The sequence below is a fragment of the Lontra canadensis genome, unplaced genomic scaffold (genome assembly GCF_010015895.1).
Source record: "Lontra canadensis isolate GAN:19392208 unplaced genomic scaffold, GSC_riverotter_1.0 scaffold13, whole genome shotgun sequence".
NCBI lineage: Eukaryota > Metazoa > Chordata > Mammalia > Carnivora > Mustelidae > Lontra > Lontra canadensis.
This window is the reverse complement of record NW_022631007.1, coordinates 25,352,536-25,367,323: the sequence shown is the minus strand read 5'-3', so window position 1 is coordinate 25,367,323 and position 14,788 is coordinate 25,352,536. Positions and strand designations below refer to the sequence as shown.

Genomic DNA, 14,788 nt, shown 5'->3' with positions numbered 1-14,788 from the left:
TCCTCTCTACTTAATTATTCCATCATTTCCTCTCTACATAAATGCATTCTATTACTTCCTGGTCCTAACAAACTCTTCCCTAGACAATATCTCTTCTAAGAACTTTTCCACCCCTCTGTGTTTCTTCACAACAAAAATTTTTGGAAGAGTTGTAAGAACTGTCTCTGCTTCCACAACTCAATTAAATAAGCTTCTGCCCCAGCCTCGCTCTACTTAAAGTATATGTCAAATTGTCAAAATCACAAATGGTCTTATTTCACCAAATGTAATCTCTATAACTGACACAGCAGAAACATCTCCTTTTAAAAACATTTTGAACTCTTAACTTCAGGGACACCACACTATCCTGGTTTCCCTCCTACCCCATTGGCAACTCCTCTTCTGAATAAAACAGTGCCCCAATGGCCTCCTTCTCTATCTATACATTCCTGATAGGTAATTCTATTCAGTATCAGATAAAATCAATATGCAAATAACTCCTAACTCTGTATCGTCAGCCAATACCCTTCCCAGAATCTTCCAAACTCAATTTATTCAATTGTCTAACATATCTCCAAAGGAATATCTAATAAGTGCCTTACACTTAACACAGTCAAAACAGAGCATTTTCTATCTTCCCTCAAGCTTGCTTCTCTCCCAACTCTTCCCTTCCCAGTTTATGGCACAAGTAAAAAGTTTTGCACAAGTAAAAAATGTAAGCCTTTATCTAGATTCTTGTTTCCCATCTCCAGATAATTATCTATCAGCAAGTTCAGTCAACTAACTCTATCTCAAAAACATATCCTAAATCTACTCAGTTCTTTTCATCTTTAACACAATGCCTCTCTGTATTCAGTATAATGATTTATAAGAAACATGTATTTGGTCATTCAGGTGACCTCAGTTCTGTGAGCCACTCTAGCAAACTAACCACAACTAAGGAGGAGGTCACTAGAACCTCCAATCTTTAGACAGTTGGCCAGAAGCACAGGTAACAAACAGCCTGGGATTTGCAACTGGAATCTGAAGTGGGGGGGGGGGGCAGAGGTCAGTCTTATATGACCTGGTCCTTACCCCATGGAATCTGATGCTGTCTCCACGTAGGTAGTAGGTAGTGATAGAATTGCCTAGTGTCATGTGGGACACATGCTGAAATGGGGTCCAGGAACCCCCAAAAGATCAAACAATAACAATTTCTTGGTTGGACAACTAAAATTGATTCTTAACTGGGTCCTGCTTCCATTCTCCTCTCTCTCACGAACCACAATCCAGTCTGCCTTTCACTGTCGGGGCAGTCTCAGATAGTATGCATTCTCAGTAGGACCAATAACATCCAAAAAAAAACCTGAGTCTTGGGGGTGAAAAAAGGTCTTATACATAACAGCAATTTGTGGTCCCCCCAAAGCGCAACTCTACTTAACAAAATCTTATTCCTTAATATTATGGAATACTCTCCTGCTAGGCTGAAATTGACTTAAAATTGTAATTAATCAATTTCAATTTAATTATTCTTCTTAGAGCGACAGAATGAAAAAAAAAGTTGACACGCTGCTTTTTTGCAAAAACACATTGCTTCATTTACCAGCACACAATCTTCTAATACCTTATATCACCAGAGAATGAAATCTAAATGCCTTATCCTGCCTTATAAAGCCCTATGAGACCTGACCCTTGCTTACTTTTCAAAGATACTCCTGGATACTGTGGTAGGTTGAATAGTGGCACCCAAAAGCTATCCACATCCCATACCCTAGAAGCTGTGAGTGTTACCTTACACAACAACAACCACAACAACAATAAAAAAGACTTTGCAAATGTGATCAAGTGACAGATCCTGAGATAAGGAAATTATCCTGAATTCTCAGGGTAGGCCCCAAATGCAGTCACATGTACATTATAAGAGGGCTGCAAAGGGAGGTTTGACCCATGCAGAAGAGAAGGCAAGGTGATCCTAAGGGCAGAGGTTGCAGTGATACAGCCTCAAGCTACTGAATGCCCAGAGTCACCAGCATTCAAGCAGGGGAGACTTTCCCCCAGGACCTCAGAAAGGAGCATAACCTGGCACCCTCCTGATTTAAGATCCTGATTTTGGACTTCTGGCCTCCTAAACTAAGAGAGAAGAAACTTCTGGGTTCTTGTTGCTGTTTTTTAAGATTTTATTTATTTATTTGAGAGAGAGAAAGAGAGTGAGACATCATGCATGGGAGGGAGACACTCTGAAGCAGATTCCCCGCTAAGCAGGGAGCCCAATGCCAGGCTCCATCCCACAGCCCATGAGGTCACAACCTGAGCTGAAACCAAGAGTCAGAGGCCCAAATGACTGAGCCAGCCGGGCACCCCAAATTTCTGTTGTTTTATGCCAATGAGTTTACGGTAAATTGTTACAGCAGCCACAGATAACTAATACAGATACCTCTCCCTCTCACCCATTAGGTTTAAGGTTTATTTACCTTCTTCTGCCCATCAAATTCATCAAGAACGCAGTTAGTTTTGGCACCAGCTGTCTTCTCAGCCTGGAATGCTCTGCTCCTCATCTTTGCACAGCGAACTCCCCCTGGTCATTCAGGACCCAGACCAAATGTCAGCTCCTCAGAGAGGACTTCCCAAGCCGTCCAAATTCAAAATAACCACATAGTTCTCATCATCTCATATGTCTCTTCTTTATTTAATTACTATTATTTCCTTTCTTTCCCTCCCCACCCCTGCAAATAAACTCTACAAACCAGAGACTGTACCTATTTTATACACCACTATAATCTTAATTTGTAGAAAAATGCCTGACATATATTAGGTGAATGATAAATTTAACAAATGAATGGATGGTATAGAGGGGAGAAAGGATGGTGGTGCCATTCCAGTGAGATGAGAAACACTGGAGGAGCATTAGGATGAGGATAGAGGGAGATGATGAGTCCCATCTAGACTGTGGGACATCCAAGTGGAAATGCTCACTGAATCTAAATTCAGGAAAGAGGTCTGATTGGACATGCAGATTTTTTTTTTTTAAGATTTTATTTATTTACCTGAGAGAGAGAAAAAGAGAGATCATGAGTGGAGAAAGAAGCAGAGGGGACAAGCAGATTCTCCACTGAGTAGGGAGCCCAGTACAGGGCTCAATCAGAGGACCCTGAGATCATGATCTGAGCAGAAGGCAGATACTTAACCAACCACCCAGGTGCCCTGGAGATGTTGATTTGGTAATTACTAAAATGAGGGATATGGATGAACTTGGTGGTGAAGAGAGCTTCTACAGTGAGAAGACAGTGGACAGGCCATAGGAACTCCAATATCAAGGGGAAGAACCTGCCAAAGAGATCCACATAGAGAAGTCCAAAAGATGGCATACTAGCCTAGTGAAAGTTCAACTTGACAAAGGAGGGAATCAGCAGAATCACAGATATTTCAAGTAATATGGTCCCACTGATTTGCCAATAAGGGGGACACCAATAATCATAGAGTAATAGATTCATCTAAGGTGGAAGCCAAATTTGCAACAGCCGTGGAGTGAATGGAAGGTGAGGAAACAGAACAACATACACAATATACTTTGGGGAAACATAGCTTGAAAGAAGAGAAAGTAAGCATGTAGCTGGAGGGTAGTATAGGGTAAGGGAATAGTTTTGGCTTTTGGTCTTATGTGCTTCTATGATGGGAAAATCTTGAGCATTCTTACAAATATTTAAAACACAGGTGAACATGGAGAAATTTCATAGAGGAAGGCAGCTAAAGGAACAGGGGATCTGAGTATGGTTGCAAGCACCAACTTTGAATAACTCTACCTCTAACTTGGTAGTTAATGATGGAGACCAAAATATACCAGTTGACGTGATATCTTGGATCTCCTTTTTCTCAGTATAATAGGATGCAAAGCAGTGTGAAGGGAACAGCTTCACCAAAAACACACAGTCTCTTCGGCTCCCAGCTACACTACATTTTCCAATCTCCCTTTGTTGTGTACCTGAATTCTGGCCACTGGTATGTCTGAGAACTGATGCATTCATTGCAACACCAAGTGTTTAGAAAGTAGATACACTTCTTCTCTTTCTCCTTTCACTAACTGGATAAAGTTGAAAACAAAGCTCTAAGGAATGGCAAAATCAATGAAAGGTTCCAGGGTGTCTAAATCATGAAGTCATTCACCAATCAAGAGTATGATATGACCAAGAAATAAACATCTGTCACATATGTGCTTTTATGTACTCTCAGATCCCTCAACAGTTTAGTTTGCCCTAACCACTAACAATTATCTGATGAAGAAATGGACTTTTTTCCAGAGGCAAGGGAAACAAAAGCAAAAATGAACTACTGGGACTTCATCAAGGTAAAAAGCTTTTGTACGGCAAAGGAAATAATCAACAAAACTAAAAAACAACCAATCGACTAAGAGAAGATATCTGCAAATGATGTATCTGATAAAGGGTTATTATCCAAAATCTATAAAGAACTTACCAAACTCAATACCAAAAAAAAATACAAAACAAAACAAAAAACAATCCAGTTAAGAAATGGGCAGAAGACATGAACTAACACTTTTCCAAAGAAGACATCCAGATGGCTAAGAGACACATGAAAAGATGCTCAACCTCACTCATCATCAGGGAAATGCAAATATAAACCGTGATGAGATACCACCTCACACCTGTCAGAATGGCTGAAATTAACAACAGGGAATGATAGATGTTAGCAAGGATGTGGAGAAAGGGGAAACCCTCTTATACTGTTGGTGGGAGCCACAGTAAGTGGCTGTTAGCAACGCCACTCTGAAGAACAGTATGGAGGTTCCTCAAAAAGTTAAAAATAGAATTACCCTCTGACCCAGCAATTGCACTACTAGGTATTTATCCAAAGCATACAAAAATGGTGATTTGAAGGGTTGCATGCACCCCAATATTTATAGCAGCACTATCAACAATAGCCAAACTATGGAAAGAGTCCAAATGTCCATCAACTGATGAATGAATAAAGAAAATGTGGTATATAAGGGCACCTGGGTGGTTCAGTTGGTTGGGCAGCTACCCTCAGTACAGGTCATGATCCCAGGGTCCTGGAGTAGAGCCCCGGTGTCGGGCTTCCTGCTCTGCAGAGAACCTGTTTCTCCCTCTCCCTCTGCCTGCTGCTCTGCCTACTTGTGTTCTCTATGTGTACCTCTCTGTCAAATAAGTTAATAAAGCTAAGAAAGAAAGAATGGTATACACACACACACACACACACACACACCAGGGACTATTACTGAACCATCAAAAAGAATGAAACCTTGCCATTTGCAACAATGTGGATAAAGCTAGAGGGTATTATGCTAAGTGAAATAATTCAGTCAGAGAAAGACAAATATTACATGATTTCACTCACATGGAATTTAAGAAACAAAACAGAAGAACACAGGGGGAGGGAAGGAAAATAAAATATGATAAAAACAGAGAGGGAAGCAAACTAAGAGACTCTTAACTACAGAGAACAAACCGAGAGCTGCTGGAGAGGAGAAGGATGGGCTAAGTGGGTGATGGACATTAAGGAGGGCACTTGTCGGGATGAGAACTGGGTGTTAAAGGTAGGTGATGAATCACTAAATTCTATTCCTGAAATCAATACTACACTATATGTTAACTAACTTGAATTTAAATATAAATAAATAGATAGATAGATAAATAGATAAATAATTTAAAGCTCATCAGCTCAGCTCTAACTATAAAACATATTTTATCTTATTTTATTCTACTCAGGCAGAAATACACTTAAGAAAATGACTTGAAATACTGAAAAATAATGGAACTTTGGTTTTTAAATCTGGAAATCTTTGATGCTTCATAACATTTGGGAAATTTAACCAAATGAATGAACGATTAAGAGGCCAAACAACTTTGCATATTTCCTATGTATTTAAATCAGATTTATTCTTGACCATTATATTAATTTTTAATAAAGTATTGAAATGCCATGGTACATTGGCACAAAAAAATTGCACAGGCCAGGTAAAAGGCTCAAAGATAACGCTGAAGATTGGTAAACTATGGCGGAAAAAGGGAAAATGTGTCTTCTAAAAACAGATCAAAGAACGGCCCCATGGCTGACGATGGAGGACATGAATTTGTGACCTCCAATTTGCATGACTGTGTTCATTTTCCCCAGTAGCATTCGCACACGCAGGTGCAGTAGTGGGAAAAGCAGATTACCACCAAGTTGCAGGTTGTTTCCGCATCCATTGATACTAATTCACAACATCATGGTTTCCTAGACGTCACATAAAAAGGAGTACTATTTTAGGCAGGCATACTGTGCTAGGCATTTGATCTCTGAACCAGTTCAGCATCGCTGGTGTAAACTCTGAAGCCACAGGGTAAAATATTAGGAAGTGGAAGTGTTAAAAGGCAAATCTCAATGAGTCAAGCAGTGGAATCCAGAGCAACAAAAGCAGGAAATACATTACAGAAATACTGGAAGGATTATCCCTTGATTTTATTATTTCTTAACACAGATTTCAAGGGAGTTTCAGTCATACGAGGAAATAACTACATGGCTTTGAGTGAGTCACTTAAGTTCTCTGGAACTGTGTTTCCCCGCTGATGGAACAGTTCACTGATGCTACATGAAATAACGTAAGCCGAGTGCTTAGCACAGCGCCTAGGAAATGATGATTGGTCAGTAAATGATACTTGTAATTACTATTTATTATTCATAATAAAAGGAGTTGGGTTAGATCTCTAACCCCTTTTCTATTTTACAATTCTGTGAAAACATATATTTTTTTAAAGATTTTATTTGTTTATTTGACAGAAATTACAAGTAGGCAGAGAGACAGGCAGAGAGAAGGGGAAGCAAGCTCCCTGCTGAGCAGAGAGCCCGATGTGGGGTCCGACCCCAGGACCCTGAGATCATACCTGAGCCTAAGGCAGATGCTTTAATCCACTGAGCCATCCAGGCACCCTGAAAACATTTTTTTAGGTAAATATCCCAGCTACTTAAGGGTGTGTTAGGATGGGGGTAAGGGGTTAATAATAGCAAACATGATGAGAGAAGGAAGAGAAATAGACTTGTTGCAACAGATCCTATGAGCATAAGCCAGGGAGGGAGATGCAGTGAATGCAGCATCCTCCGCATATGAATGCTACATCTGGAGAGACTGGGGGTAAGGAGATCCCAGACTTGGGGAAAAAGTTAGATCAAGGGTCCAGCAGTGAACAGGATCCACTGACCAAGGCCGGCCTCACCTTAGACAAGAGTACTAAAATACTTCATGCTTTTATGGGCTTAAAATTCACGTAATCCACCTCCTTGTACAGAGGAAAAAACTGAAAGGTGCAGAAACTGACCAAAGCCACACCTAAGTGGCTTAGACAGTGACTTTGGGGACACTCAGGGAACCAGTGCTCCCCAAAGTTTCTTTCTCCTAGCTTATATAAATGATAGTCAAGGTTTTGTCCCTTCAGAATCCAGAGTCTTCTGATAAAGTGACAAGTTAACTTTATCACTCCTCTTTTTATAAGTTAATTTTCCAGATTCTTTTTCTAGGAGACTGGATTAGGCAGGCAGGTGAGAGAGAAGGGAGAAATTGGTGAAAAGAAGGGAGCCACCAGTGGATACTAAGTAAACTCTCCCTTTGCAGATTGATTTTCTTCAGGAATTGCTTTCATAACTTCGCTTCACCTGCAGAGATTTCCTTTCCTCCTCCTAAATACGGCATTCTGGGCTATCAAAAGTGCCAAATCTGTAAAGAAAAAGGGGAGGCCTGGAAAACAGAAAGTTTGAATTATCCAGTCCAACTGATTATCTGGAATACAACTGCCTATGTTATTGCTCTCCAATCGCACCCAACCCATTTCTATCACACGCTTCCTGAGAAACTAAAGGATAAGGGAATTACATAAGGTGATCATTCATTCAAAAAACTGTTTACCTAGGTGCTCCCCACGTGCAAGGCATCTGGGCTGAGCACATGAAATCTACCAAATTGTGTAAGATCCAGCTCTTGCTCTAATTGATCTGCAGAAAAGGAAATAATACACGTTTTCAAATAATTAGCTTATACAAGAGAAAACGAGAGACTTGAGAGTGGCATAAAAAGAACAATTGAATGATTTAGGAAATGTACAAAACACTTCTGACTGGAGAGGTGAGGGAAAGCACCATGATACTGGTAAGCCAACGGTCAGGACATTCAAGGACTGACAGAATTTCAAAAAGGTGAAGTAGAAGGAAAAGTATGCATATAGGGACAGCAGTAGGAAAAAGACAGATTTAGGGAATTCCAAGTAGTCCAGTGTGGCTGGATCCCAGGGAAGATAAGGACACAACCTTAATACTGGAGCATGACTAGAGAGGTCTGTAAATTCAAAGACAAATATTTGGAACTGGATCCAATAGATCAGAGTAACCCATGGAAGAGTGGAGCAAAGTGGAATGATCAAAGCAGTTTTGACATCACCACAATGCAACAAACATGTTCTTTATCCAGTTTAAATAAAAGGAGAATGACTTTTGAGAACCTAATACCATAAGCTATATTATTTTTGTCACTTTTCAAATACATTTAGAAGTTTATTGTATCTTACTGAAATAATAATGGTATAAAATCTTAAATAAAATGTTCCCAAACTGTTTACTTTGAACATAAACTTTTGTTCCTCTTGCATTTACGCATCTGGCCTTAGCGGCCACTGGTGGATACAAGGTTAGTAAAAGACTTTCTAAGCATAAGTCTCCAAGTCATGTTGGGAGGACACACCACATTTTAAAAAATATGAGGCTTAAGAAATTTAAAGTCGTTTTTTAAAAAACACCCTAATAAATCTCACTGTTTTTTAAAATTTTGCAAAGATTTATATATTTTAGAGTGGGAGAGAGAGAGAGAGAGTGTGTGTGTGTGTGTGAGAGAGAGAGAGAGAGAGAGAGAAGCAGACTCCCCACCGAGCACAGAGCCAAACATGGGGCTTGATTGCATGACCCCGAGATTACCCCTGAGCCAGAATGAAGAGCTGGACACTTAATTGACTGAGCCACTGAGATGCCCCATATCTCACTATTAAAAAAATAAAGTAAATCAGTAACAATTTCATTTTGTCAGAAAATTTTTTAAAAATTTCCCAAATAAAGTTTTAAAATTTTGTTATTATGTATGTCACAATAAATTTTAGTTAGGAAGGAAAGATTTTCTATTAATTAGTTTCTTCCTCCTAATTTTAATGAACTAACAAAACCACAGCTTGACCTCATTAAAATCAGAAACCATGTCTTACCTGCTGCATAAATCAGAAATCTGATTTTGAAAGAACCAACATAAAAATTTCAACTGAAAAATGGGAAAGAACACAGATATGCTCTAGGAAGAAATATTTAAGACAAAGAGCCATTAAGAACCTCCAACAAAAGGCAAAAATCCTGGAAAACAAGAAAAAACAAATAAACAAAAACCCATGGTCACATTCATGTCAGGACATAAAATCAGAGTTCTGGACAAACTCTGGTCATAGTCAGTTCCTAAACATTCTCAGGTATGCAAACCATAGGCTCCCATGTTTCCCTTCCCTTAAAAGTTCCTGAGGTCAATCCCTGGTCAGATAATACAGAAAGAGGTCTACCAGAGTAGTGTGTCCTCTGCGGAAGCTCATATTTGATTACCTGCTTACATTCTACTATAAAAAGTTTTTATAATATAGAGAGGAAAGCAGACCCCACAAACCACAACAGAGAGGTTGTTTTGTGAAAATGAGTTTTCTAGAATTTGCTATCAAATGAGATGTCCTCTCACCATTACTTGGAGACTTATGCTTAGAAAGTCTTTTACTAACTTTGTATCCACCAGTGGCCGCTGAGGCCAGATGGGTATATACAAGAGGAACAAAACTTTATGTTCAAAGTAAACAGTTGCTACAGATGTCCTAGGTTACAGCCACCTTAGCCCCTGTCTTTTGATAATTAGATTAGTTGAATCTAATCATCTCTCCTTCCTGCATTTCTTTCCCCCATCCTGTCAACAAGGAACTGTACAACACTCCCTTCCTTAGCTGCTTCTTCCTTGAGGACACAATTTACCATTTCTTCTTATCTCAAAGGGGGGGGGGGGATGAGTCCTGATGGAATTATCTAAGTATTTGAATTAGCATCTAAAACACATTAATAATCTTCTCAGTTTAGTTCCATTCAGTCCTTCCTTATCTCCCAAAATGACAGTCCTGAAATTAGCCAGGTGTAGGGGTCCCACACCCGATGATTAGTAATTTTCCCCAGAAACATCAGATGAAAAATATATCCCATTAGATAGAGCTGGATAATGTAACAGGCAGGCCATGTTATACATTTTTATGTAAGTGTGGTAGAAGTGGTAAAAATGAAGGGTTACAATTTCTAACCCCAATCCTGAGCTTTAAAACTCAGAGATACAGTGAAAAGTAATATTTAGTGCACATCCAGAATTTTACTGTTTTTAGGTTTAATACTTTTCCACATAGGATTGTCTGAAAGCAAAGGATTGTGCTGGCTTTTTAATGCAGTGAAATACGAAATAGTGAACATTCTTGATACAATCATGACCTCTCTTCGCTGTAATCTTCAGGAAACTATAGGTCTCTCTGTTGCTGAAATGACATTATCTTCACCACAAAACTGTCTCAACTATTTGAGCCCATATTAACATCTATCTCCCTGGCATAACCGCACAGTTGAAGTCAACATTCTACCCATGGGCATATGATTATGCAAGATCTTATGCTGGTGTCTAACTGTTTTACCTTGTTAAACTCTAACTCTCTCAAAAGCAAGATGACCATACTTTTTCTTCTTCTAGCACTTGCTACTCTAATGCTACACAAGCCTAAAGAAAACTTCTTCAAGAAGCCAAGTGTTAAATATACAGTTGACCTTTGAACAAGGCAGGGGTTAGAGATGCTGACCCCCTGCATAGTTGAAAATCCACATATAACTTTTGACTCCCCAAAAACTTAACTACTAATAGCCTACTCTTGTTGACCAGAAGCTTCACTGAAAACAAAGTGGATTATCACAAAATTTGCATGTTATATATGTATGATATACTGTATTATAGTAAAGTAAGCTAGAGAAAAGAAAATGTTTTTAGAAAATCGTAAGAAAAAGAAAATATGTTTACAATACTATACTGTATTTATTTAAAAAAAAAAAAACTCCACATCTAAGTGAACCCACACTGTTCAAACCCATGTTGTTCAAGATTGAATGTTTTCTTTCTTTCTTTCTTTCTTTTTTTTTTTTTGTTTAAAAGATTTATTTATTTATTTTGGAGAGAGAGAAAGCATACAACTGGGAGGGGCAGGGGGAGAGGAAGAAAGAATCTCAAGAAGACCCCAGGCTGAGTGCAGAACCCAACTCGGGGCTCGATCTCATGACTCTGAGATCACCACCCTGAGATCATGACCTGAGCCAAAACCAAGAGTCAGACACGTAACCGACTGTGCCACCCAGGTGCCCCAAATGTGTTTTATATCTAATGCTCTTTCTGAAGTGTTGTTTCAGGACTAAACAACCTAGTGAATCCTGGTGTTGACAAGCAGAATGACCCAAGTTTTGGAAAACCTAAGCAGAAACATCATCACATTAAAAAATAAAGAAAGAAAGAAAGAAGTGGGACGCCTAGGTGGCTCAGTTGGTTAAGCCACTGCCTTCAGCTCAGGTCATGATCCCAGGGTCCTGGGATCAAGTCCTGCATCAGGCTCCTTGCTTGGCAGGGAGCCTGCTTCTCTCTCCACTTCTGCCTGCCATTCTGCCTTCTTGTGTGCGCACTCTCTCTCTCTCTCTCTAACAAATAAATAAATAAAATAAATAAAAAAGAAAGAGGAGAGGGTGCCTGGGTGGCGCAGTCAGTTAAGCATCTGACTCTTGGATTTGCATCGAGGCATGACCTCATGTCCCTTGATGTGCTGTGCACTTAGCGTGGAGTCTGCTTGAGATTTTCTCTCCTTCTGCCCCTCCTGCTTTATTGCTCACGTGCTCTCTTTCTCAAATAAATAAATCTTTTAAAAAGGGGGGGGTTAGATACTCATCGGGAAAACGGTTTCCTTCTGTAATAAGGGCTTGCCACTAGCCACCTTCCCTCTCAATCACACACACAAAGTAAAGGGTATAATGCCTGGATAATTCATGCACAATTTGCAGGAGCTAAATTATCTATTCTTTGTCCAAGTCTTTCCCTTTTCAATATATAAAGAAAAATATATAAGAAGGAAGGGAGATAATATTTTGAAGTCTACTACCTAACATCTCTACCAGTTTTACATGTGCTATATCATATTCTATTATCCACATTTTGCCAATGAGACAGTTGAGGCTCGGTGAGTTTGAATAACTTACCTAAGGCCATAGTCTTATTTTCTTCCCCCAACTACACTCAGCTAGAGTTTGTCCCACAGTTCAGTCACTCATTGAGAAAATATTTATTGAGCACTTATTACAAGCTAGTCACCACTTTAAACATTAGGAATAGAAATGCCAGTGAAGCAGACCAATCCTCCTCACAGAATTTACCTTCCAGGGATGAAAGACAGAAAACAACCCAACAGAATAATTTTAGAGTTGTAATAGTTTGCCAATATGATTTACTTACAGTGACAGTCAAATCTTCTTAAATAGCTTTAATGAGATTAGTTACATGAACTAAAGGAAGAGGGGGTAAAACCCATGACAACTGGTAACTGTAGCCCTGTTGTCAATTACTGAGCGCTCAATACATCTTTTAATAAATCAGAGAGAAGGGGGAACCTTGGTGGCTCAGTGGATTAAGCATCGGACTCTTGATTCCGGCTCAGGTCATGATCTCAGGGCTGTGAGACTGAGCCCTGTGTCTGGCTAGGCACTAGGCATAGGTCTGCTTAAGATTCTCTTTCCCTCTCCCTCTACCTCTCCCCCGAAAGGGGGGTGGGGGGAAGTAGCACTTTAATGCTGCTCAGAATTTCTTTACAAAGTGACCATGTGAGAAATCAGAACAGACAGCTCCACCTATGTTGTCTGTCAAACCTAAAATTCCATATTTTATCCATTTTTTACTAAGGTAATGCTTTATTTGAAAAGCTGATTTTTAAAAATCAAGGGAGCATTGTAACTTGACATATGTCCTTATGAGGATCACAGAGTGGTTTCAACATCCACATCATAAAGTTCCCCAGGTTGCGTATAGTATCCATTGGGCAATGGCACCCAGCTCTCACTGGACAGCCTGCAAGACCACAGTAGCTGGGAGCAGTCAGGAAGTGCCTGGCCCCAGTGTGGCCATTGCCATTATCCTCCACAGTCCAAAAATAAACTTCACAAACTCTTAAACTTGAAACATATGCAAAATTCTAACAGTTTTGTTTAAAGCAACAAACGGTGTAACTTACCCTTCCTTCCCTCAACTATTTATACAAGACTATTTATAAGTCGACTAAATTAACTGTTAGCTAGCTATTTCTATAACTGCCTCCCATGATACGTATAATGTGATGTGCAGTGTGGGTTGGCCCATGTCACTAAGACTGAGAATTTGTGTTTGTAAATTACTTGGAAACTCTTAAGGAAGGCGTTTGGGGAGTGAATCCTCGTGCGCATAAGGTGGAAGGCTGTCTAGAAACTAAGTGGTAAGAGCAACACTTCATTCACAGGGCTACACCTTTCTGCCAAAGCACTCTGCAAATCTATTTTTGCTCAGAGACGCTACTACGTGGAGAGAGGAGGCTGTTTTAAGTACATCGGTGTACACTTTCCATTTCCTCCTATAACTGTCACACTCCAGCACCCAAGGTTCTCAAAAGAGCCTCAGCACCGTTCTAGAATCTCCCTCCCTTGCTTCAGAAGGGAGCAACAGTCCTTCTCATCAGAGGAGCGACACCCACAAGCCAAAAGTTTGTAGGAAACTTTCAATTAGCTACCGACGCTTGCCCAAAATGTATCTTAACCCCATCGCCCTCCAAAATATAAAGAGCTAAACTCTGCCTGAGAACGAGGCCACCTTCTGTTGGGGAGAAATTCTCAATCTTCCCCCAAGAATCCCACCACCACCCCACCCAACACCGGGGTCCTAGAGGACTCACGCGGGTCGGAAAGGGACCGCTCTCCCCTATGACCCTGGGGGCGGGGAAAGGGGGTCTTCCAGGAAGCACACACCTGAGATTGATCCTCTCGCGCGAGGGGAGAGCAGGAGCGCACAGTTCCTCCGGGTGGGGCGGAGTCTCTGCCTCCCCCCGAACCAGACCCTCGGCCCTGATCCTCGCGGCGAGGCGCGCGTGGCTGTCAATCCCCGGCAGCTCGAGCCAGTGTAACCCGACGCGCCCCGCGCCGCCGCACCCCCGCCTCTCCGGCGACTTCCTCCTCCCGCTCCTGCTCCTCCTTCCTCCCCAGGGGTTGGCCCTGGCGGCGCGACCGCTGCATCCAGCCCGGATTCCTCGGGCCCAGGCTTCTCCGGCCCAGCGGGGAGACACGGAAGTGGAGGCGGGAGCCGGGGCCGGGGTAGGGGGTGAAGCGTCGCGAACCAGCGGGTGGCGAGCGACCGAGGTCTCCGCCGCCCAATGAACGTGACCGGACGGGGACACGCGGCCGCGGGTCCCGCCGGGTGGGGCGGCGGCGCGCCATTGCGCGGGCCCTCGACCCTGGCTGCGGTTCCTGCCCTGCGCCCCGCCTTGTCGGCCGCCTGGCAGACAAGAAAGCCTGGGCTCGGCTAGGCCTGGGGAATATGGGGGAGGTGTCCGATTGCCTCTGCCCTCCCCACGCGGGCCGCCCTCGCCACCTGTCCCGGAGAGAGGAGACTCTTGACCGTCTGCATGCTGGCAGGCTGGCTTACCTGATTTCTCGCCTCCCGCCCCCGAATCTGGCT

At 41.6% G+C, this 14,788-nt stretch overlaps 1 protein-coding gene across 2 annotated transcripts in view; it reads right to left on the bottom strand.

The window, feature by feature from the left end:
• Positions 1-14,210, bottom strand: part of GPD2 (glycerol-3-phosphate dehydrogenase 2) — a 143,100-nt gene extending 128,890 nt beyond the window's left edge. The window contains exon 1 of one of the 2 annotated variants that reach the window (XM_032857847.1): positions 14,083-14,210. The gene's annotated coding sequence lies outside the window, so the exon portion shown is untranslated. The remainder of the gene's footprint in view (positions 1-14,082) is intronic. The other variant, XM_032857845.1, reaches the window with a different exon arrangement.
• Positions 14,211-14,788: the final 578 nt, after the last annotated feature.